General features: G+C 39.4%; 1 protein-coding gene across 3 annotated transcripts in view; it reads left to right on the forward strand.

Annotated features, from left to right (window-relative positions):
* COL8A1 (collagen type VIII alpha 1 chain) overlaps positions 1 to 25,691 on the forward strand; it is a 156,523-nt gene that overhangs the window by 62,616 nt on the left and 68,216 nt on the right. The window contains exon 2 of one of the 3 annotated variants that reach the window (XM_060010534.1): positions 21,223 to 21,285. The exons of the other annotated variants lie outside the window; for them this stretch is intronic. The gene's annotated coding sequence lies outside the window, so the exon portion shown is untranslated. The remainder of the gene's footprint in view (positions 1 to 21,222; positions 21,286 to 25,691) is intronic. 3 annotated transcript variants of the gene reach the window in all.

Genomic DNA, 25,691 nt, shown 5'->3' on the forward strand with positions numbered 1-25,691 from the left:
AAGCATTCAACTGACTGGGCATCTGGACCACATTTTGCTTACTTGGAAGTCCCATGTCTACAGACATGTGGGTTGTCTTCCACTTACAAAGTTCTAGTAGCTTCCCATGTAGAGGCTTCCTCACCTCCCCATAACTTCATGATTTTGCTTCTGGTTCCAAAGTACAGAAGGAACTCATTGACAAAACAAGAGGAATATTCAGATAATAGTGTGTTTCTTTTCCTCTGTGAGGACCAATGGACAAGCTCACTGGAGAGCATCTAAAACCGTAGCCAGGCCCTGGCTGAGGGAACTGGGAAACAGCACTCATTTTTAGTTTAGTCTGTTAAGCAAAATATCAGCCTTGAATTAATTTGGTTTCAATTTACCGTTCACAAAACACGTATATAGTGAAAGATCTTGTGCTTGTGTTTTCCTTGCTGCTAGCAAATTTCACCCCATTTAAAATGTAAAAGGAGAAAAATAATGGTGCTAACCAGAGCCAAGCATAATATGGGTGGACACAGTACAAACTTTCCCTTAGAAAGTTTTACCCGCAGACTTCATGGGTGAGATTTCTTCTTAACAGAAAAAGAGAAGTATATCCTCTGGCAGTAGAGTATTTCGGATACAACACATATCCCAGTAGGATACAACACATATCCCAAAGGATCTTCATTCTCCTTAATTTTTGGGAACCCCACCTGCTCTAGTACAGAAAAGGAAATTGGACACATTGAGGAAGCAGAAGTGATACACATTATCCTCTCAATTTTGTCCTCTTTAAATAGAAGTTTGATGATTATTCTTGAACTGCCAGATCCTTTTCACAGTCCACATCTGAATCCCACACACCGTTAACCAATAACATTCACAAAAACTTATGCCCACCCTAACTTCCCTCCCTTAAAAAAAATTTCAGCTATCAACTTCCACTTAATTATAGAACTCTAGAAATCATTAATTTCAGATCTGAAAGACTGTGAGAAATCATATCCCATGCATGCGCGACTGAGGTCCTTCACAGTGAAATATTAATATTTCTTAATTAGAGACAGGGCCAGGTCTTCTAACTCTCAATCCCATGCTCTTTTCATTATACCAGTTTTACATGAAAGAATGAAAGCACTAATTGGAAAGCACTTTGGTATTACTGGGGTCCATTATTGTTCTCTGCCCTCTCATACTTTTGTTGTTCAGAAGGAGTGTGCCTGTAAGTGAATGATGAGGTGATCTAAGCCACTAACTATGCATGGAAGTCTTCCCCACAGTGTCATTTCAAGTGTGATGGAAAGACCTTCTCTGTCTGCCTCCCAGCCCTACCATACACCAACAGCTTCCACCATGAGGGATTCTGAGCGTCATGCGAGGCACCACTCTATTCCGTGTCCTAGCTTAAAATTCAAACATTCTAAAAGGGATGATACTTTTTTTGTTGGTGAGTCTAGCTAAAGGTTTGTCAATCGTGTTTATCTTTTTAGAAAAACCAGCTCTTAGTTTCACTATCTTTGCTATTGTCTTTTAAGTCTCTATTTCATTTATTTCTGCTCTAATGTTTGTTATCTCCTTCCACATACTAACTTTGAGCTTCATTTGTTTTTCTTTTTCTAGTTCCTTGCAGCACAAAGTTAGGTCATCTGTTTAATACTATTTTTGTTTCTTGAAATAGGCACTTATTGCTATGAATATTCCTCTTAGAACTACATTTTCTGCATCCCATAACTTTTGGTATGTTACATTTCCATTTTTGTTTGTCTCAAGGTATTTTTTGATTTCCCATTGAATTCTTCTTTGACCCATTTGTTGTTCAGTAACATGTTGGTTAATCTCCATATATTTATGAATTTTCCAGTTTTCTTCACATAATTAATTTCTAGTTTCAACAGAGCCAATATTTTGTAATAATTGTAAATGGAGGGTAACCTTTTAAAATTGTGTAGAAAAGGAATCAACTAAAGGATAATTAAATTTTAAAATAAATAAATAAATAAAAATTTTCTAGTTTCATACCATTGTTATTAGAAAAGATGCTTAACATGATTTCAATCCTCTGAAATTAATTCAGAGTTGTTTTTTGGCTTAACACATGATCTATCTTGGAAAACGTTCCGTGTGCCCTTAAGTATATATATTCTGTTGCTTTTGGATGGAATGGTCTGTAAATATCTGTTAAGTCCATCTGATCTAACGTGTTATTAGGTCAAAGTTTCCTTATTGATTTTCTGTCTGGATGATCTATCCATTGATGTAAGTGGGATATTAAAGTCCTCTACTATTATTGTATTGGTATCTATTTCTCCATTTAAATCTATTAATATTTGCTTTATATATTTAGGTGCTCCTATGTTGGGTGTGTAAATTTTTACAAGTGCTTTATCTTCTTTTTAGATTGACCCCATTATCATTATGTAACATCACTTTTGTCTCATATTACTATTTTTCTTTTAAAGTCTTTTTGTCTGATATAAGTATAGCTACTCCAGCTTTCTTTTGGTTTCCATTTCCATGAAATATCTTTTTCCATCCCTTCACTTTCAGTCTGTGTGTGTCCTTACATCTAAATTGTGTCTCTTGTAGGAGCATGTAGATGAGTGTTGTTTTTTTATCCATTCAGCTGCTCTATGTCTTTTGGAGAATTTAGTTCATTTACATGTAAAGTAATTATTGTTAGTTATGTGCTTATTGCCATTTTGCTAATTGTTTTCTAGCTGCTTTAGTAGTTCCTCTCTGTTCCTTTCTTCTTCTTTTGCTCTCTTCCTTTGTGTTTTGATGACTTTCTTTAGTGGTATGCTTATATTCCTTTCTCTTTATCCTTATGTATTTACTGTAGGTTTTTGTTTTGTGGTTATCATGAGGCTTACATATAACAAGTTATAACAAGTTGTATTTTTACATAAAACAAGTTTTATCCTTACATATAAAATAGCAAACTATTTTAAGTTGATAACAACATAAGTCTGATCCCATTCTAATGTTCAACATTTTTACTCTCCCCCACCCCATGTTTCATGTTTTTGAAGTCACATTTTACATCTTTGTATCTTGTGTGTCCCTTAACTAATTCAGACATACTTTGAAGATATCGTGGTCAGTTCTAGACCACCACAATAAAGCAAATATTATGATACAGTGAGTCACATGAATTTTTTTGGCTTCCCAGTGCATATAAAAGTTATGCTTACACTATACTATAGTCTATAAAGTGTGCGATAACATTATGTCTTTAAAAACCAATGTACAAGGGTGGGAGGGAGGGAGACGCAACAGGGAAGACATATGGGAACATATGTTTATGTATGACTGATTCACTTTGTTATAAAGCAGAAACTAACACACCATTGTAAAGCAATTATACCCCAATAAAGATGTTAAAAAAAAAAAAGATATCCTAGATCTAAAAAAAAAAAAAAAAAAAAAAAAAACCAATGTACATACTGTACTTTAAAAATGTCTGAAAAAAAATGCTAACCATCATCTAAGACTTAGCAAGTTGTCATCTTTTTTCAATAGTAACATCAAAGATCACTGATCAAAGATCACCATAATAAGTATTATAAAAATGAAAACATTTGAAATATCACAAGAATCACCAAAATGTGACACACAGACATGAAGTGAATGGTGCCAATAGACTTGCTCAATGCAGGGCCACAAACCTTTAATTTGTAAAAAAAAAAAAAAAAAAAAAAAAAAAAAAAAAAAAAATGCAGTATCTGAGAAGCAAATAAAGTGAGGCACAATAAAATGAGGTATGCCTGTATTACAGTCATAGTCATTTTTTACTATAATTATATTAGCTTTTATAAGTAACCAATTCAGTGCCTTTACTATATATTTACTTTTCCAGTGAGATTTATTCTTTCATATGTGTTCTTGTTACTAACTGGCACCATCTGTTTTTGGCTTGAAGAAGTCCCTTTAATAGTTTTTGTAAGGACAGTTTAGTGGTGATGAACTCCTTTAGCTTATGCTTATCTGGAAAACTCTTTATCTCTCCTTCAATTCTGAAGGATAACCTTTCCACATAGAGTATTCTTGATTTTAAGGGTTTTTTTTTTTTTTTAAGCACTTTAAATATATCATGCAATTAGCTTCTGGCCTGCAAATTTTGTGCTGATAAATCTGTTGATAGTCTTATGAGGGTTCCCTTGTACATAAAGATTGTTTTTCTCTTGCTGCATTTAATATTTTCTCCTTGTCTTTAACTTTTAACATTATAATTACAATGTTTCTTGTTGTGGATCTCTTTGTGTTCATTTTATTTAGCACTTTCTGGGCTTCCTGGATCTGGATGTCTGTTTCCTTCTCCAAGTTAGGGAATAAAATTATTCAAGGAAGGAAAAATTCAGCCATTAATTTTTCAAATAATATTTCTGCCCCTTTCTCTCTCTCTTCTCTTTCTAGGGACCCTGTAATGTGAATGTTAGTTCATTTGATGTTGTCCCATGAGTCCCTTAAGCTATCTTCACCTTTTTTCATTCTTTTTCTTTTTGTTGTTCTGTGTGAGTTCCACTGTCTTGTGTTCAGATTGACTGATCCCTTCTTCTGCTTCATCTAGTCTGCTGTTGAACCCCTCTAGTGTATTTTCAATTCAGTTATTGTATTCTTCAGCTCTGTGACTTCTATTTGGTACTTTCTTATGTTTTCCATCTCTCTCTTGAAGTTCTCACCGTGTTCATCCATCCTTTTCCCCAGTTTGGTGAGAATATTTATGACTGTTACTTATAACTCCTTATCAGGTAAAGTACTTACCTCCATTTCATTAAGTTTTTTTCTGAGGTTTTATCTTGTTCTTTCATTTGGAACATACTCCTCTGTTTGACTCTCTGTGTTGGTTTCTACACAGTAGATAAAACAACCACCTTTCCCAGTTTTGAAAGAGTAACCTCGTGTTGAAAATGAGTTTTTTTATTCAGCCCTGCCCCAGCTTCTTGTCATCTCTCAAACATCTGTGCTTCTCAAGCAGCCTAATATATATATATATTTTTTTCTTAACATCTTTATTGGAGTATAATCGCTTTACAATGGTGTGTTAGTTTCTGCTGTACAACAAAGTGAATCAGCTATACAAATACATATATCCCCATATCTCTTTCCTCTTGCATCTCCCTCCCACCCTCCCTATCCCACCTCTCTAGGTGGCCACAAAGTACCAAGCTGATCTCGCTATGCTATGCTCAAGCAGCCTAATATATTTTTAATAGCTCCCAGTGGTTGAAGACATGGCAAGACCTTTTTGTGTCCCAAAGGGAAAGAGCTCAACATCTAGATCAAGCTGCCAGGAAGTCAGACCTTCAGGCAGCTGCTTTTAAGAATATGCAAATATATACAGTTCTGAGGGACAACAAGCATAAATCTTGCTGGCCACCAGAGTCAGGTGACCTGAAGGTGTTCCTTGGGCTGCAGTCGCAAAAATCACACTCCAGATGAGTGTGTAAGCTTCTTTCTGGAAGATAGTGGTGAGCTGGAGCATGGTAGAAGGAGAGTGCCAAGATGGCATTCATAGCCTACGTTCCTTGAAAGTAGCTCCATCGGCCACTAAATATGTGCCAAATCTAAACCTTGCCCCTCAGGCTGAAGCCCCAGGATAAGAAAAGTGGTGTCCTTCACAGAAAGACTGAAAGGTGTGCCTTAGTCTGCTGTCTGAGCTGTGCCCCGGGGATCGTAAGCCTGCCAAGAACCATCCCTGTGATTGCCATAGTCCCATGGGACCCCAGAATGCAAGCTCCTCCAGCCATCAGAACCAGGCAATCAACGGGTGTCCCCTGGGTATCAGCTGCAAAAACCAGGCACCAGACACATGTAAATCTCCCCTCCAGGAAACACTGGCCCTCTGGAGCACAGCAGAGAGTGAGAGTGAAGATAGCACCCATGCTCCAAGATCTCTAGAAAGGATTACAGTTAGCCCCTAGATACATGTTTTATTAGAAGCCTGCCCCTCTGAACACCGTCATGAAGATTAGCTAATAGACCTCCTTCACAGAAAGACTGAGCTCCTAGGTCTGTTGCCTCTTGCTGTGCCCTGTGGGTGGTAGCTATTTAAGAACTACCATAGGTTATAATCCTGTGGGAGCCACCAGAGCCAGGTGATATAAAGGTGTCCCCTGGCAGCAGTCACAAAACTCAGGGTGCCAGACAGGGGTATGAACTCCTTGCTGGGTGACACTGATTATTATAGTCCCATGTGACCAGGAACATAAGCTCCCCTAGCCTCCAGAGCCAAGTGATCAAGAGACATCTGCTGTGCAGCAGCCACAAAAATTGAGGCACCAGACATATGTAAAGGCTCCCTTCTGGGAGATACTGGTGCTCTAGAGCATGGCAAAGGTAGAGGGTGAAGATGGCATCTGCTAGACTCTGTCTACATAGAGTGTTCCAGCAGGCTCATAGAAATGTGAGGTTTTAATATAGTAGATGAGCTTCCTTCACTTTGGGTATGATCAGCTACTTCTGAGCTGGGCCCTGGGACAGGTGAATCCAAGTACACTCGTCCTTTAAGAGCTGTCTCCCAGATCACTACCATCTTGTGAATCTTAGGATACAAGCCCTGTTGGTTTTTAAAATTAGATATTTGGGGGGATCATCTCGCAAGTGCATGTCTTAAAAGTTGAGTGCCTGATGTGGGATCTGAACCCTTTGCTCCTCAGGGAGAAGCTCCAGGTTTTGAGTTTCCTTCCAATTGTGGGCCACTATGCCAGGGATGGGGGGTTTATGGCAAGATATGTCCCAACCTCTTCTATCTGCTTTGATGTGGTCTTCTTCTCGTTTTCCCAATGTGTAGTTGTCACTCAGCCAGTCTTTAGATTTTTTAAGAGGAAATTGTTCCATTTGCAGTTGTAGACTCAGTGTGTCTGTGGGAGGAGGTGATTTCAGGATCTTCTTATATCACCATCTTGAACCAGAACATGAAGTTGCTTTTTTATAGACATGGTCAAGGAAGGTCCCAGTATGAAAGTCACATTCAAACAAAGACCTAAAGGAAACAAATGAGTGAGCTATTAAGATTTCTAGGGAAGAGTGTTTCAAGCAAAAGGAACAGTGGGTGCCAATGTCCTAAACAGGGAGTATGATCGGTGTGTTTGAAGAACGGTAAGAAAGCCAGTGGGACTAGAGTTTAGTAAGCAAGAGGAAGACTGGTAGAAGCTGAAACCACAGAGCTCCATGCAGACCCTTGTAAACCATCATCAGGACCTTGGCTTTCACCCTAATGGAGATTGGGATTCTATGGAAGTGTTGAGTAGAAGAGTGATAGGATCTGACTCATGTTTTTTTTGTTGTTGTTTTTTAAATATATTTATTTAATTTATTTATTCTTCGCTGTGTTGGGTCTTTGTTGCTGCACGTGGGCCCTCTCTAGCTGTGGTGAGCGGGGGACACTCTTAGTTGCAGTGTGCGGGCTTCTCATTGCAGTGGCCCCTCTTGTTGTGGAGAACAGGCTCTAGGGTGTGCAGGCTTCAGCCGTTGTGGCTCACGGTCTCCAGAGTACAAGCTCAGCAGTTGTGGCGCACGGGCTTAGTTGCTCCGTGGCATGTGGGATCTTCCCAGACCAGGGCTCGAACCTGTGTCCCCTGCATTGGCAGGCGGATTCCCAACCACTGCGCCACCAGGGAATCCCCTGACCCATGTTTTTAAAAAATCATTCTGGCTGCTCTGTTTAGATTAGACTTTAAAGAGGCAAAAACAGATGCCTGTATTACTTCAGTTATGCATCACGAGTTATGAGATTTGTACAATTTTCCATTTTGCATGACCAAACAGGGAAGTCATACAGAGGGTAAATAGAAGAACCAGGTTAACAGCCCAGGCAAGCTGGCTCCAGAGCTCATCCTTTTAACCTCTACACTCTCAGTTCTCAAGAAAGATGTCAAAGGCTGAGGCAAGAAAATGTTATGCAAATATCATTGGCTGGAGACCACTAGGCGGAAGAAGCATCATTTTGCCTCGTTCGATTTCTATTATTTCATGGACTGGCTTGCACTTTGTAGACAATGAGTCAGAAGTACCTGGCTATGTCAATTGTTTAAAAAAAAAAAAGAAAAGTATATTACAAGCCAGAAATATAGGAGTTATTAGCAGAACATAATAGTAAATTTCTAGCAGGTGCCTAAACTGTCAACTCCAATACTGGAAGGGGGCCTTGCACATTTACTTGCTCGAATAGTGCACAGTCAAGGAGAACATGAAAAGAACTGAGATTGTCTTTCATAACCACTCTGTTGATATTACTCATCAGTGATTCTCAACCTTCATTCCCAGACAACTCGGGTTTCTCCAATTATTTAAAACTTGTAAAGAAATCCTCCACAAAATTGTTATTATCATCATGTCAATTCTCCTCTACAATTCTTTTAAAAATTAAACACCTGGTTGCCAAACCTTCAAAGAGAAAGCTATCATCATGAAATATTTTCAACACCATCTTTGAACACAAAGAAACATAACTAAATTAGCTTCTTCTGTGATGTGCCAGAGTTTCAGAACTTTCACAATTAGAATTTGTAATATTAGTAAAAAGCCATCTTTTCACAAAATTATGTAAAATGTTTACATAAATAATTATGTAAAAATGTGGTGGCATTGGGTTTCCCTGGTGGCACAGTGGTTGAGAGTCCGCCTGCCGATGCAGGGGACACGGGTTCATGCCCCGGTCCGGGAAGATCACACATGCCATGGAGCGGCTGGGCCCGTGAGCCATGGCCGCTGAGCCTGCGCGTCTGGAGCCTGTGCTCTGCAATGCGAGAGGCCACAACAGTGAGAGGCCAGTGTACCGCAAAAAAAAAAAAAAAATGTGGTGGCATATATATAAGTAATTATGTAATAAAAATTATACTTCAGGCATGGTGTTTTTTCTCATTCATTTTTTTTAGAGATTGTCAAATAAATTAAATGAATCCCACCGAATAACCAAAACCCAATTTAGCTCAAAGAGAATCTGCTGAGTGCCTTACCATTTTGAAGGGAAAAGTAAAGAAGTAACTAGATATAGGATATTCCTACACTCAAAGAATTTACAACCTTGTCATAAGGACAAGGCTTATATATCTTATATCAGGAAGGAGAAAAAATGCAGATAGTAGTTAATAACAGTGCTGAATCCACAGGGCAGCTGAGAGCAGTCTTGGGCTCAGCTCCCGAGCAGCCTTGGCCTGCCTCAGCTCTCACTCCCTCCTGCCAGCCAGTTCTTCTATTCTCTCTCGGAGCCCTCCAGACTGTCAACAACATGGGTCAGTTCACTGCATATTATTACACTTCTGTACTCCCCATTTGAATCTTGTAAAGTGCATACACACACTTTTAGAAGTGTGAAGGGGCTTTCCTCCTCTCACCCAAGTGGAAGGCCCCTACACCCGTAGAGCAGGAGTTTTGATTGATTTGAGAGAAGAAAGGTTGATCCAGGCAATTCTGAACATGGATCCCATTAATACAGTGACAGTCCAAGGCAAGGGACCCAAGAGGCAGCTTAGGACAGCAACAAGGTACTAGATGTGCAAGAGTTTGGGAAAGAAGATATTGAAATGTGGAAGAGCTTCCTGGCAAGGCACGTAGGAGGGGTGCTATCTTTCAGATTTGACAGGCAGGACTCAGTAGAGGACAACTTTATCTACATGTTATTCTGCTTTTCCCCCACAAGACATGTTAATGGTAGAGTTATTTGATTCCAAAACTTGGTTTTCCATTAGAATCCCGAGGTAGTTCTGATGTACTGACTCACTGCAAGAGTTTATATATTCATTTAACAAGTTTATGGAGCCTCTGTTATGAATTAAGTGGGCCTCTGAGGACCAGCCCAGAGCCCAACCTCCATTGTTTCTATAGGCAATCTATGTTCTGAGTTCGTGACTACTGATTTACGCCATTGGGAACTCTTCCCGGTAGTAAATAGATGGTTTCTTGTATTCTTTCTGTATTCCACTTGCATGCTGCCTTTTCCTTAATTTAAGGACAGTGTGAAAGTTCAGAAGAAAGGTCTGCATTGCTAGATTTTATTTACTTCTCTCCCTTTATTTGTACTTGAATTATTTGCATGCTGGGAAAAACTCATGCGATGGCATTTTTATAAAAGTCCCAAGAGATATCTATCACTGTAGTGGTTGAGAAAACCGTAATACAAGGCAGATCACTTGATTTACATAACAGTCTGCAGATGAAGAACATGGTTTATGTTTCAAAAATTGGAAGAAGTCAAAAAGTCACTTTTTTTTAAGAAGCAGGGAAACTTTGTTTTGATTTGTGGGATGAATAAACTCCTGCCCCCAGGTATGACCCTTTTGGGGGCATAATAAACAAAGTAAAAGATGAATAAAATGAATAGTTATTTATTCCATTCACCCAATTTTAACATCTTCCCAGTATAGAATATGACGATAAATAATTAGTCATACCTGTTTCTAAATGTCAATATATTTTTGTCAGCACACATTATATTTTTTATCTCTTTCTGTTCCACGTTTTCATGAATGTCTTAGGCATTTTAGGAAAAAGTCCAAATTGTATGGTCCTTAATCATAACTACAGTGAACTGAGTGGCAAGTAAAATCAGCGTTAGGTCAGGAAAATTATGTACTGGCTTCAGAAAAGCAAAGGGCAATGTAGTCTTATTCTCCCAACAGCCCCACCCCGCCTGCCTCAAAAATCACACAGGTTGGTGTTTGCACTCGCCCTCCTCAGCACTGGAAAATAGCGACCATGTGAACTCTTGACAGTCAGAAAGGATGTTAATCTCCAGTTCAGGTCTTCCATTTTCCTAACATGATCTTACGTGAAAGAGCAGAGGAAATTGTCTCAATGAAAACCAGCTTTGTTTCCACAGTGTTTTTTTTGAAGTTGAGTCATTTTCTAAAACATAACATAACGTGCTCAACCGTATCTGATATGGTCATTTTCCCAAGGAAAAATGGAGAAAAATTGCTGAACCCCGGATAGAATTCCCTGTTGGAATTCCAGGGTTAGAACTCCAAAACTCTAAACACATTTTCAGGCGGATGGCCTTGTGTTCTTACCAAATGACATTTATATTTGTCCATGATAAACAGTTCGGACTCCTTGGCTGGTTGGGTTTGGTAAATCTGGAGTTTGTCAGCTGCCTTTTCTATAGAACACAGGTTATCTCAATTCAGATACCTTAATGTGCATATTTTCATGTCATTTCTAAATAATTAATTCAGACACAACCTTTTTACTTCTGCAATGGTAGATTCAGAAACTACTTAAGGAAGGTATATAGATTTTGCTGTTCACAAGTAATATCGGGTTTTCTTAGGATCACTGCCAAAGGGATATTCTTATATAAAGTATCAAGGAGGAGAGCTAAATTTAAGTAAGACAGCTGCCAGGATCTGTACCAATCTAGCTGAATGATCACTGCCTTGGACTGATTTATATAATACGCGTTTTTTAAATGTTTAGCTTTCCTTTTTCCAAAAGGATTTGGGTCAGCTTATAATAACACAGATAATGCAGTAAGATAAAAATAGATTAAAAATAAGTGAAAAAGATGAATCGAAGAGGAACTAAGGGTAAAAAAGTGATATGGAATATGGAGAAAGGGTGTACACTAAACATGCATCATGACGTGCTGTATAGTTGCTACAGGCAGGTCACAGATAGGGCCCAGATCTTTCTATCATGCCACGGGGAAAGGAAAACATGATCAGTCACACACACACACACACACACAAAATGAACCCACTGCTCACACTCTTGTTAACACTGAGGCCAGCTGTGCAGGCCTGAGAAGAAGGGTTACAACGCAGCAATCTGGGCAGAATAACCAGGCCCTCAAGCCCCAAGACGGCACCAGGTGTTAGTTCAATTTTACATCCAACTGGAGAGCACCTCTCACTTTATATTAGTGGTGAAACCAAAAAGCTTCAAAACTTCAGCGAGCTAGACATTATCCTCCTTTCTTCTGCCTGTAACAACCCATCAGTTTTCAGGGAAGGGAAGTGCATAACTACCTCCCTGATGAGCCTAGTAAGCATGTTCAGGAAGAGGTCACTGGGCTGTCCCTTGCTTCTGTTTTATTCTGGTACTGATACCTTAGGCAGGGGTGTAGGAAAGTCAAATGATCTGTGTGATTCCACCCAGGCCCTGACTAACTTGAGGCATTATTCCTAGAGAGAAAATTGGAGAAAAATGTCATCAAGTAAGAAAAATATAAAATAAATAAAAACACACAAGTAATTAAATTAAAAGCCTGATAGTCTACATTCATGTATACCTGTTTAATAAAATAATAGTTAACATTTATCAAGCACTTCCTATGTGTAGATACCACTCCAAGAGCTTCACAATTTAATTCATTTAATCCTCCCAAGACCCTATGAGGTAGACACTGCTGCATTTTTGCAGACCTAGAAACTGAGGCACAGAGAGGTTAGATTATTTCCCCAAACCACACAGCTAGTAAGTGGTGCCATCAGGATTTGAATCCTAAGGGTCTCACTCCAGAGCTATTCTCTCACCTATGAACCCCAACATCCACCTCACCTCATCCTTCACCATTTTGAACTTCTATTTTCCTTGGGTTATCCTGACCTCCTTTCCATAAAAAAAAAAAAAAAAAAAAAAAAAAATGTTAAAGGAAAACCTGGAGCATTATTTGTGCTGCCGGTCCGTCATCCCTTAACTTCTTTCTCAAAGACACGGCTGCTGGTGATGTGTGGTGAGCAGACATCTGAGGAAGCACTGAGCAAGTTCCGTCCTAGAACTGGAAACTAAAAAAAAATGCCTTAATGACAGACAGTCTGCGGTCAGGAACTTAACTCCGGGGGAGTGGCTTGTCCCTAATTCCTCATTTCTCCTTCATCGCTGCGTCTCCATTGCTCTGCCTCGTATCCAAAGTTCAAATGTTTACTCCTCTCACTTGGCCCATTGACTTGCCTTGCCAGAAAATCACCAGCTTGAATTATTCTGATGATAAAACCTTCCTCCTGAAGCTAGAGCCTACTTCCTCTGCCCATCTTTGATCTCTGCAGAATTTTTCTTTTTTGGAAAAACCATACTGGCAAGCACACCAAACTCCTTCCACATACTTGAGATTTTACAGTGGCTTTTTTGGAACTCTGCTGTATTTTACATGTCAGTTGATCTCTGCTGGAGAGAGTGCCACAAAGACCTGTTGACACCTCACGGCAGAATTTCACAAAATGTTCTAGGAAGAGATAATTTTCTAATTATACCACCAAATTCTGCTTAGGAAGGCATTTTCCAACCACTCCATTTTCAGTGCTGAGAATAGTCTGAGGGTGAAATTAGACATGGGGTATATACTTTCCTTTTCTTTCTCCCTTTTTTTTTTTTTTTCCTTTTTGGTATTAGGAAGTGTTGCCTAGAAAACTGTGCCTTGCTTTCTACGTGCTCACCTGAGAAAGCAACCCTAAAGAAATGCTATTTTTCTGTGATCCACACCCAGAAGTGACGGAAGGAGGACTCATTCCCTGAACCCATCGGGTTTAGGGCCCCCAGAGGAATGTGGCCCGTCATTCTGTGTCCCTTTTGTCCCATCTCTAAAACATTTCTTTCTTCTCTTGTCCGCCTGGACAGCTCTTGTTCCAACCACCAGATAGAAAGGCAAATCCCTTTTATCCTTTAGACCTTGTTTGAGCTTCGATTCACAAGGCAGACTTTCCTGACCCACTATACAAGTGTTCCCAAAGTGTGACCTATGGACCACTTGCATCGGAATGATCAGGGCCCAGAAAACTGCATTGTAACAAAGTTCCAGGAGATTCGTATGCACGTGAAAGTTTGAGAACCTCTGCTCTATACTGAGTTAATTCCATGCTCTATCCTCCCATAGCCCCTGTCCACCCCCTAATCGTAGTGCTGACCAACTTGTTTAATATCTATCCTCTACCTCGGATCATAAGCTCCATCAGGTCAGAGACATAACTGAGTTTTAAGACCTTGGCACTTTCTGGCTTATAGTAGGCACTCGTTAAACATTTATTGACATGAATTGAAGCAAATCAATTTTTCAGAACTTTTTTTTTTGTAAGGAATACTCAATTTCTTGAATTAATCTGTTTCCACTTTTAGCAGAAAGTGACAAAGCAATTAAAACAAGTTTATATGAAGAATTTAGTCAAAAACCAGAACCCACAGAATGTTCACATGTCTTTCCATATTGAATCTGACCTCAGATTGGTCTGTTTGACCTGTGTGATTTCCATGAGTGTACTGAATAAAAACACAGGCATTGTTGGTGATGAATAATTAATTATTGCCCAGAAGATGAGCCTTTTTTGTAATGTTTTTTGAAAGATTTTCAAGAACAAAGCTTAAAACATAAAGAATTTTTATATCAAAATTCAGTCAAAGAGAGACAATGATACATAAGGAAATCCCTTTTAATCACAGACCCAACTCCCTTCTCGTGTAAGAAAAGCCTGGTTATTTAACTCACTAAAAACATTATATCCAGAAAGAAAATTCTGGGTTATATGTTAAACTAAAAAAAAAAAAGAGGACTTAGGAATCCCAGAGTAAAACACTGTTATCTATGAAACTGGGATATTTCCCAGACTTCAGCTGGGCTACTCCCCAAATATTCTCTCTCCTTACCCCACCCAAAGAACAGTGGCATCCATGGGAGAGGAACAGGTTGTAAGAAAGGGAAAGCCACAGTACATATAAAATAAAACAGCTGTTACCTCCGTGTGTTCTCCAAGCACCACTAGGAGGATTTAATACAGAAAAATAATAAAATTATAACTCTTGTAAGGAATTCAGTTATGTTCAAATAAAAGGGACATTGTTAAACTAAGTTTCCAGTGCCCCATAAACAAAATTCCAAAAAGCACTGAATGAACTGAAGCCAAGGAAATGCAAGCATTTCACTGACTTTCCAAGAGTTTAATCTACTTGGTCAGCTACTGTCAGAAGGAATGGTCAGTCTGTTGACTTTCAATAATAATGTTTGTGCCAGGCACAGGTATGGTAACATTTGTACCAAGCACAGATATTATTATTATTATTATTATTATTATTATTATTATTATTATTATTCCTATTTTATAGGTAAGATGGTAGAGTTAGAGACATTAACTAACTAGCCCACAGTCACACAAGTCACAAACGGCAAGTGGTAAAGTTAACATCAGGGCTGTACGCATCCAGGACCCAAGCTGCCTACACTGTTAAAAACCTGGAAACTTATGCTATTAAGTCATAATTTCTTAATAAACTGAATGAATGTGAGGTAGAAAAAATATACTATATTTTCTTATGTAATTTATCACCCCAATCCAGGGCCTTACTTCTAAGAGATGAAATTTGCCATTTTGGAACTCTACCTGGGGACCAAAAGGCAAATCTGTCCTCAAACCAGAAATGATGAAGGGGGGGGTGGGTCCCAAGAAAGTTTGGCTGCCCTGGACAATTTATTATGAAAATTAGAAGACTCTCTTCTGGACTTTTTTTTCCAATTTCAAATGTTTACAGTGATCCAGCATTGATTTTTCACTTCATTATCTCACATATGAAATCACTTCCTTTCCTGGTTTAGGACAAGGAAGCAATCTGAAAGCCTTCTGACTTTGAGAAACTACAACAACAAAAAAGAGAAAGCAAAGAAAAAAAATTGTGACAGTTATTCAGTAGTTACATACAAATGAAATTGAATTAACAGTCTGAAAATTCAGGGAAAGTGAGTCACTTTAATAGAAACAAGTGTAATAGTCACCATATGATTAATTGCTTTGTTTTCAGCCTTCTGAAAACACTTTCTCTTCTCCTCGCAAAACCCTTTCCCTCTTTTCTTTCTTTTTTCAAAACTCCTGGGATTTTTTTGCACATCTGCAAAACCAATGTCAGTTCCAGGTTCCTATTCTGGTGTTGAACCAATCTGGCTTCCAGTCTCAGAAAAGGAAGCTAATTCTCACCAGACAAACAAATGGAGGTGACCTAATACCTGGTGGGGGGGTGGGGGGCCTGACTGATAAATGACAGAGAATTTCAGGCCTGTCTGGTCCTAGACCACTGACAAACTAAACCACGTCAGAGCTTAGAGGCAATTGATCAGGTCATGGAAAAACAGGTGAATTTTACTTTTGAGTAGAGGGAGAGACTATGGGATAGAGAGAATTGTAAGAATAAGCTAAGTAGTATGGTTCTTTTTTAACAGAATGTTGTTTAGGAAAAAATCAGCAACGTGGGGATAATATTTTCTACCCAACTACCTTCTCAATGATGATTTATGTCTCCAAACTGAGGCTGGTTTAAAGAAAAGAAAAAACATTTTGATGCTATCAATACATAGAAGTAATGCTCTCAGTTTGTGACTTTCTTTCCACTAATAAAAATCCTTGAGCCTGTCAGGTTTTTGTCAACCTCTATTAAATTCATGTAAATGTGGAAGTGAACAAAACAGAAAATCTATACTCTTTGGAAAGGGACAAAGTTATACTTTGGAATAAAAAATTTTGAAAGGTTAGGAGAGAATGCACTTAGGACCATTTGGGGCTAAAAACAGAATCAGATCTTATTATCCCCATCACGACCCGTGAAGAAAAACTGAGTTATTTGTGACGATTCAATTTGTACTTTTTTGGAGGGAAAAGATCCCAAACAATTCCTGGAAACTCTACTTCTCTGAGAAGATGGCATTTTTGCAAACTGAAGGTAAAGGCATGAGTAACATATGTAGTACATTTCCCCTTATAACACTGATCTGTTTGAAGTTGAGGCAAAAACCGCTTGGCAAGGTGTACTGGCCAAGCCAATGGCAAAAGTCATTTCAGTTTATCCTGATTCCTTTCCATGGTCCACCTCCAGCCTGCCGGACATCCGGGCCCATGATTTATAAGTCTTGATTTGAAAACCAAGCTGCTGAAGATGGCTAGAGAACCCCACTCTCCTTGGCACTGCCTTTTGCCCTATGTCTGCAGAGATGACGTAAGGGAAAAGATCTAAAGATTTTCCAGAAACAAGGTGGATTTCAAAGAGCATCAGACTGACTGTTTTTTGAAGGACTATCTAGCCTAAGAAAGACCTCATGGAACTGGGAATCAGACATGGGATCTTTCCAAAGGTAGAGTGATTCCCCAGCCTGGTTTGCCCAGGTCTTTCCTGGTTTTGGCCCTGAAGGTCCAGCATCTCTGGAAGCCCATCCTTCCATGCAAACTGGCACAGTTGGTCACCCCAGTAGGAGACTTTGGATGCCTTCGTGGCACAAATGTTGAGAAAGAAAAATCCTAGCAATACTGAGAACAATTTGTTCAACGTGAGCAAGGGAGAAAATTGGAATAAAAACCCTGATAATAGCGGCTGACATGCACAGAGCCCTTGTTTTGCACCAGGCCTCTGCTGTGTGTTTTGCAAACATGATTCCAGTTAATCCCAATTACAGCTTTGAAAGTTACTTCTTATAGTCCCCATTTTACAGATAAAGAAACTGAGGAAGAGAGAAATTCAAGTAACTTGCCCAAGTTCACACAAACAGTAAGGATAGAGCCAGAATGAATATCACAAAGTACACTGAATTTAACCAAGAGTGATCCCTTCCACTTTCCACCATTCAAAATCTTCTCAAGGGGCTTCCCTGGTGGCGCAGTGGTTGAGGGTCCACCTGCCGATGCAGGGGATGCGGGTTTGTGCCCCGGTCCGGGAGGATCCTGCATGCCGCGGAGCGGCTGGGCCCCTGGGCCGTGGCCGCTGGGCCTGCGCGTCCGGAGCCTGTGCTCCGCGGCGGGAGAGGCCACAGCAATGAGGCCCGCGTACCGCAAAAAAAAAAAAAAAAAAAAAAATCTTCTCATGCCCCATGCACAGCCTCTTTAAGCTTTAAGATGGAATTAGAACAGGACATATCTTTTCTTTGTTTGCTATCCCAGGAACTTGCTAGATGCCAGATGCTCCCTCAAGACATGGACTAAGGAAGAGAGAAAACAATAAAGCTAACGCTCGTTAAATGGCAATTGGTTTAGCACCTCCTAAAACAGAATCCATAAGCTTCTATGGAATAAAGCTATAAACTCTTACAGCAAAATTACTTGCATCCTGCATGACTTAAGACCTTCAGTGCCTTCTCTCTAAAGCATTCTTTCAGTCATTGATCCTAGGCACTGGGCAACTTCTTGTGAGCTAAGCACCTTGCCAGACAGCTGCCCAGGAGCCCTGTTTAATCCTTCTCTCAAGGAGCAGTGGTGTTGTTTGAATAAAGTTGCCACTGTCATTGTTTGGCTTACCACTTAAGAGTATTATAGGCTCTGGGAGTGGATTTGTGGGAAAAAATTACAATTAAAAGAAATGTTAACAGTGTTCCATTGAAATACAAAGTGTATAGTTGCACAGGAGGAGACAACTTGTCCCAGACTGGTCACTAGAGGATTTATCTTATGGAGAGAAGCTGTTTTACATAAGCTGGTTTCCTGTAGAAAAACAGAATGCTGGAGCTTATGGCTCTGACAGGGGAGGGGAAAAAGGCAGTCTGGATGTATCTCCAGGTTAACACTTAAAATCAGGCAATGGAAAACACATCCAACTGGGAGTCTAACCACTGATACACTTGGATGACAAATTCAGACTTTCACATTTTAACTGGGAGTCCCTGACATCTCTCTCCCTGGACACATCTGAAAACACATGTATCTACCACTAGAGGGCCAGAGTCATGGCTGTAATGCAACTGGCGCTGTCTTTTTTTGTACCCAGACCATCTGTTTTCGACTTAGTGTTTTACTGGACTTCCTAAAACCTGACCTACCTCAAAGTAAAATGACATTCTTTTTCCCCCAAGGGCACCCTCCTCCATGAAAGTAAAACATAAGCATTAGGACCAGCTGACTAGAGGAGGCAGTTTCTAAAGTCAATCACATAAACTTTCCAGATTCTCAAGAAAACAAATGACTCATGGAGATCTAGACGGAGGTGTCCAGTGCGTCCCAAAATTTCAATAGACGTAATGAGGAAATGGAATTTATCTGAGGAACTGACCTTTGTTCTGGGGCTATTGCAACTTAAAGGCACATCTGCATCCTACTGGCCACCTGTAAGCAGCTCCCTTTATGTTTGTTGGCAGTAGTCCCAGGGATCTCTTTCCAACCATCTATCCAGTATTCATCTCTCCTTTCATCCATCCAGTCAACAAATATTTGAGCATGATCTTAAGCTCGGGAGTACAGCAAAGATCAAGACAGACAAAAGTTCAAGAGTGGTGACGGAGAACATTTAAGAGACTGTTACAGTAAACAAATGAGAAATGATGGCGGCTTGGACTAGTAGTGGAGACAGTGAGAAGTGAACATATCAGTGATCCATTTTAAAGAGAGAGCTGACAGGTCTTATGATGGTTTAGGTACGGGAAATAAGGGAAAGAGGAGAATCAAGAATGACTCTGAAGTACTGGGCTTACACCATTGGGTAGGTGGTAGAGCCATTTCCTGAGACTGAATAATCCTAATTCAGGAAGGTAGAATGAGTCCTGTTAACTGTTACTCATTTTATTCCTTGTTTTCTTGAGATACAAGAGGCTATGTATGCTTTCAGCCCTTGGCATCTGTAATGACAGCTTTTCAATGCAAATCTTTTCTGCATGTATCTCAAAACAAGCAAAAATTTGTTGGAGCCAGAGATACGTAAACTGTCAGCAAAAAGAAAATAACTCTCCTCAGTATCTGAGAAAATGAAAGAATAAACAAAGGCTTACATTCTGATTTTGCAGTCCTCCTTTGCTCCTGAAATGAGCAACTTGATTAAGTCATTAGTAAATGGGAATGCTACAGGTAGGGTTAGGGTGGGGACCTAAACTGTCTACTCTCTAGAACAATCTGCAAAGATTAGTGGATTCCTAGAGACTGCTTCTCTGAACAGCCTATTGTATTTCCATATTTCATGGAGTCTATGAGACAGAATTAAAAGGTCTTATACATTCACTCTGGAGCACTTCTCAAATTGCCTTTATTAAAATAAAAACACTTTATACTAGTATAACCCTTTCATCTAAAGGTGGAAGAATTTGCAATCAGCAAACTGCTTATTTATTAGGTGATACCCTTCAGAATCTAAATTAAACCTGGTGTGTCACATTGTATACCATACCCTGGTACACATAGGTTGGGAATTATAGGGCCAGAAGTAGCCTGGTATAGAGTAGGGTAATAATTCTCTTAGTAGACTTATTAACTACAACTGATCGGTGCATGAACATATGCAAAAGACTTCCCTGAGAATTCTAATCCTCATGTTGGTTGGGAAGCACCCTGTTTATCTGAATTCCTTCAGCCTGTGAAAGTTTACCCATCAGACCAGCCACTTGAATAAGCACCCAGGGAGCTGCGCTGAAAAAACTACTTCTAGGACAAACATTCCGTCAGAATGATTAGACCAAAATGCAAATTCATTAACTCTGTGAAAATAACACATAGCTTCTTCTAATCATAATGACAGTGGAGTTTTTTATGCGTGCTCTAAAAGGTGCCACAAGAAGAAAGCTTATTAAATAATAAGAATTTCAGTCAGCACATCTTGTCAACAATGCTGAAAAAAATAGAGACCCAGACAGAAAATGTATAGTAAGTAGGTGGTCTTCCTGTCATACCAGATGACTCATCCTCCCCTCAGAAGCCCTCTCAATGGCACAAGCCACAGGTGCAGTCAACCCTCAGCGTTTCTTTGCGTGACATTTGAACTTAGGAAGAAAAGTATTTTGCTAACCCCTTGGTGCTGAATGTTTGACCTTAAAGCTTACCGTTTGTTCCCCTTTTGTCTCAATCCTCATGACTACAAATGCTATTACTAGTCATAAGATTGTTCAGTCCCTTTTAAATTCCAGCCTTGGTATTTGACTCTCTGGCCTAAACATAATAGAGAAAACAAAAATCCTATCTAAGGGGCCTAATTCTTTCACCTTTCCTATGAGCTCCAAATTTTCCCAGCTGTATATGGAGCCAGCACCTACGTTAAGTTTTAGCAATATATGCCCCTGAATCCTTCACTGAGCAAGAAGACATTACTAGTTAAAAAAAAAAAAAAAAAAAAAGGCATAGATTTGTGCATGGACAGCCCTGGAACTGAATCTCAGCATTGCTACTGGTGAGTTAGGTGACTTTGGGAAAGTCATCAAACCTCTGTGTTTTTCACAGTAAATGGAAGATACATGAAGGGCTATTATATAAATATACATATATCATATAAAATTCCTGGCACAAAATAAGCATTCAGTAAGCAGCATATATTATTATCATCGACAACATCATTCCATTTATGTAAAGGTAGGAACTGACTGAACACTATTTTCCATTTCAGCCTATGCCCGGCAAGGCTTAAAATCTTTGATCTTATGATTGGACTGTTCATGACCACACAAAGGTATGACACATCCAAGATACCTCTTAGAACAATCCATTTAAGAGAAATTCAGGCTGTTTTGAGTTTAGTCTGAAAAATCCATCCTAGTTTATCCATCATAAAAGATCACATGGGTGCAAAAATGCAAAAAGACTCATAAAGTGTCATTAGACACTCAAAGTGTCATTAGAAATGAAATTGTTCAGCTCATTCTTTACAGATGTGAAAACTGAGGCCCAACTAAGACAAGTAGCATTTACAAGGTCATGCAACTTAGTGATGAGCTAACATCAGAAGAGGACAAAGTCTCAATTAGGTTTATAACTTAAAACCTCTCCTACTCCAGTGATGGTTCTGATACTTTTTAACTAACAGTGGGTTTTCAGAGAGCTTGACTTGCCCAGCATTACAAAACAGTGATAAATTTGAGAGAGATCACTTTGTGTGGATGGAATTGCCCAATTCAAATATTCTCTAAAAGCTCATCTAGCTCTCAATATTTTATTATTGTTCTGCGTATTATTCAAGGAGACCCTTTACATGGACACATATTGTTCATCAGTCTCCAAAATGTTTCTTCTCTTCTAGCCAGACCAGTCTCTTTACAATCCCACAAACATTTATTCCATTGCCAAATCTTTCCCCATATGCACAATGATCTCCCCTCTCTTCTCTATTTATCCAATTCCTATTCACTCTGCAAGACCTAGTTTTCCATCTCTTCTGTGATGTAATCCCTCACTTGTCTGGCGACATGAATCTCCCTTTCTTTGGAACTCCTACAGTCCCCAGGGCTAGCCCACAGCGGAGAACACAATTATTACTGGTATGATGTTCTCCCCACTGTTTCTTGTGTATATTATCTTCCCAAGTAGACTTATGGCCCCTTGAAGACAAGTACCATGACTTAGGCTTATCTAGTTGCAGTGAAGAACACTATGATGGATGAACTCATAGAAAGTATTCAGTTAACACTCAGTTGATTGGACGGGGGGCAGAGAGGAGAACAAACATTTTCTTGTTTCTTTAACCATTCTTGATTAACTTCTGTGAATCCACAAAAGCTAATACAAAAACTTCAAACCAGCAAGTTTGATTGAGGTTTTGAACTAATTAGAACTAATTAGGGAGGACAGGAAAGGACAGCAGATAGGCTGCTCCTAACCTCATCCTACAATCCTTTCTTCAAAATGTGGAGAAAATCAACCTGAGACTTCCCAGGTGACTGACAGCTGTTTTTAAATGAGGTTTCCACTTCTGCAGCATCAATTTCCGGCAATAAGTCCACTCCTTAGAAGTGAAAATTTGGGGGGGATAAGAAAAGTCTTATTGAATCCATGTGATGACAGATGAATAATATGAACCTCCATGAGCCAAAATCATTTAAAAAATCAATTGCATACTTAATTGTACCAGAATGGCACAGCTTCATTATATAAACATGAAGTGACACTGGCGCATCTTAGGAAAAGACTTCTTATCCTCCCTCATTTTCTTTTAGCATGTATTTATTGAGTGCATCTTGACAATGATGATGATAATACTGACAGAATATTAAATATTAAATAAACATAAAAAAGGTAAAAGACCAGATTCAAGAGTCAAACAGTCTGGGTTTGAATTCTGGGTTCACAACTTGGTAACCATGTGGGCAAGTCACTTAACATTTCTATGCCTCACTTTCCTCATCCACTAAGTAGGAAAAATAATAGTATTCATTTGGAGATTTGTTGTAAGGATTAAAACAAGATAATACATGAAAAAAACACTTCGAATGTGTTTTTAAACACATAGTAAGCACTCAGTGAAGATTAGCTATTTACCATTACTATTACTATCATTATTAAATACTTATGTCAGGCACTATGCTAAGCAGTTTATATATATTTTAGCAGATATAAATTTTGTAAAAATGTGTGAGTGTGTTCACTGATAAGTTTCAAACACCAAGAGGAGTTCTTAGCCCACATAGGCACTGGGTAAATAATTTACTCTTCGCCACAGCCTTACAATGAAGCAGGCACCCAGAATATCACAGTGAGCAGGACAATGTCCTAACCTTCAGGTTGGGTGAGGAGGAAGAGGGGCCATGCAGAGAAGACAGACAAGTCAACAGGGAATTCTGATAAAGGTTGATTGCTCTGATAAGATAGTACAGGGCATTTGCGAGAAGGTATGAGGAACACCTAATCCAAACTCAAGGAAACAACAAGGCTTTCCGGAAGAAATGGCATCCAGACTGAGACGTGAAGGATCTGTTCACCTGCAAATTAGAAGTCAGGGTATATGGCAAATCCAGCAGGTGAGAGAGTGTGGTCATTCCTTTTTCTGTGTATAATTCAGCACAGATGAAATGAGATGGGGAGAGAGGAGCCACCAAGGTCAACGGGGCTCTGAGTGCGGTAACAGGGATGTGGATTCCATCCTAATGGCAATGGGGCCATGCTTCCTCCATCCCACTGGGTCCTCAGAGTTCTACCATTTGCTCTGAACTACATTAACTTTGGTATTCGTTTGCTCATTTGCAAGTCCACATTGCTAGAGTTATAATCACTTATGGCTTTCAGATCCAGGCCTGTTTTTGACCATCTTTGTGACAGTGGTTTCTAAGACCAAAGCTATCTTGAACCTTCTGAACCCAAAGCCCGTGGGTGGACAGTTATTATCAGGAATGGATCCAACAGGATCTGTTATTTTTGCCCCAGAACTTCTCATTTGGGTACCTCCCCAGTACCATACTATGATTCACCTGGTCAATCTCTCTCTGCTAAGCTTATAGCAAAAGAGGCAGGTTAACTTTTTGTGCATGGCTGACCCAATCTCAGAATGAGTGTATCTTATATTCTTTTCAAATATTAAATGACAGGTGGAGAATTTTCAGTGAAGGAGATAAGTGGCAAGATGTGGAACAAAAAAAGTTTCAGAATCCTACTTACCTTCCATTTAACATGTTCTTAATGCCAGTTTTTACTGTGCATGTATACTATATTACTCTGGACTTCCTAGGTGATCCCCCAGCTAACCTGAATTTTTCTTTCTAGAATTCAAGGTGATAACATTACGTAAGGATAATAATGATATGTAGATCTTCAGCAGGAGATCTCAAGGGAATTTTATATTCACCAAAAAGCAGCCTTTTATATAAATGTGTCATGTCAGTTGGTGTAATTACCTGAGAAAACCTAAATTCAAACAATCTTTTCCATCACTGAGCCATGTGTGAATTGGTTTATCATTGAAGAATGAACTCCTTAGTGGTTAAGATATTAGGAAAATTTTTAAAAAAGGCTGTGTTCGAAAACTGGAACCTAGTACTAGACTATAAGCTAAGAAAAGGCAGTCGTTGTTTTTGAAATTAAAACCGGTGAGGAAAGCAGATAATTTAAGTCAAACCCTTAGAAGGATGGTGAGGAATTTCAGAGAACCAAAACAAATGGGGGGAAAGACCCCATCATTATTCTCTTAGCCCTACTTTTCCAGCACTGCTTTGTTTGTGATTTCAGTGTAGTGAGAGAGATGAGGGAGGGGAAGACAGGTAAACAAGAGGCAGGAGAGGAGGAGTGGGGAGATGGATGAAAAGAAAGGGATGAAAAGATGAAAGGCATGGTGGAGAGCATTCTCAGAGCCATTTAGAATTAGGGAGTAGCACTAAAGATAGGGGAGTGCAGTCATGCCATGCCCCTTGCGTACCACCAACTCCAAACACCAAGCCAGGAGGTACGCCTATTGGGTGGAAAGTGCAAATGTTACTCAGGGACATGCAATGTGGGTTATGTGGTACAAGATGGGACAAACATGTAAAGAACTGTTTAAAATGTCAGCTGATTGCTAAGCTGTCCAGTCAGCCAGCCAGTGAGTCCAGGGCACTTGCTTTGTGCTCAGTTGGTATAAAAGCTGTCATCACAGCCTAGATGGAGAGGGCTGAGAGGGAGAAGAAAGGGGCCTGATGATGCTCACAGGAGGGCAAAGGAAATGCTGCAAATCTACGTAGATCTGCTGTTTGAGGCAGAAAATAAATTGCTGACAACCTGGTAGTAGAAGAAAAGTGGCTCAAGTTTATACAAATATTCATCCTATTTTGATATCTAGAATATGAATCAGACTTCCCTTGTTTAATTAGCCATGAGGTTTGATGAAGAATATTTTTCAAGTCAAGCAAGGAAAAACCAGGCTAATGCATGAAAGTACAAAAGGGCAGAAGAAAGTATCCACCTTTCTTATAAAATCCCTTAGAATATTTCAGCAGGCGCTGGGTTTCTTAAGTGAGGGAGGTGCTGTGGCTAACCCTGATATGCCTTCTGATGCTTAATTCAAAGTTCAGCAGAAGTTTAAAAGGAAATGAAATGTAAACTGATTACTCAATATATAATCACTTGGAGAAAGAGATCCACCCCAAAAATATTTTTGCCATGGACTTTTTTCAGTGC

This window comes from Delphinus delphis, chromosome 4, assembly GCF_949987515.2.
Source record: "Delphinus delphis chromosome 4, mDelDel1.2, whole genome shotgun sequence".
Lineage (NCBI taxonomy): Eukaryota > Metazoa > Chordata > Mammalia > Artiodactyla > Delphinidae > Delphinus > Delphinus delphis.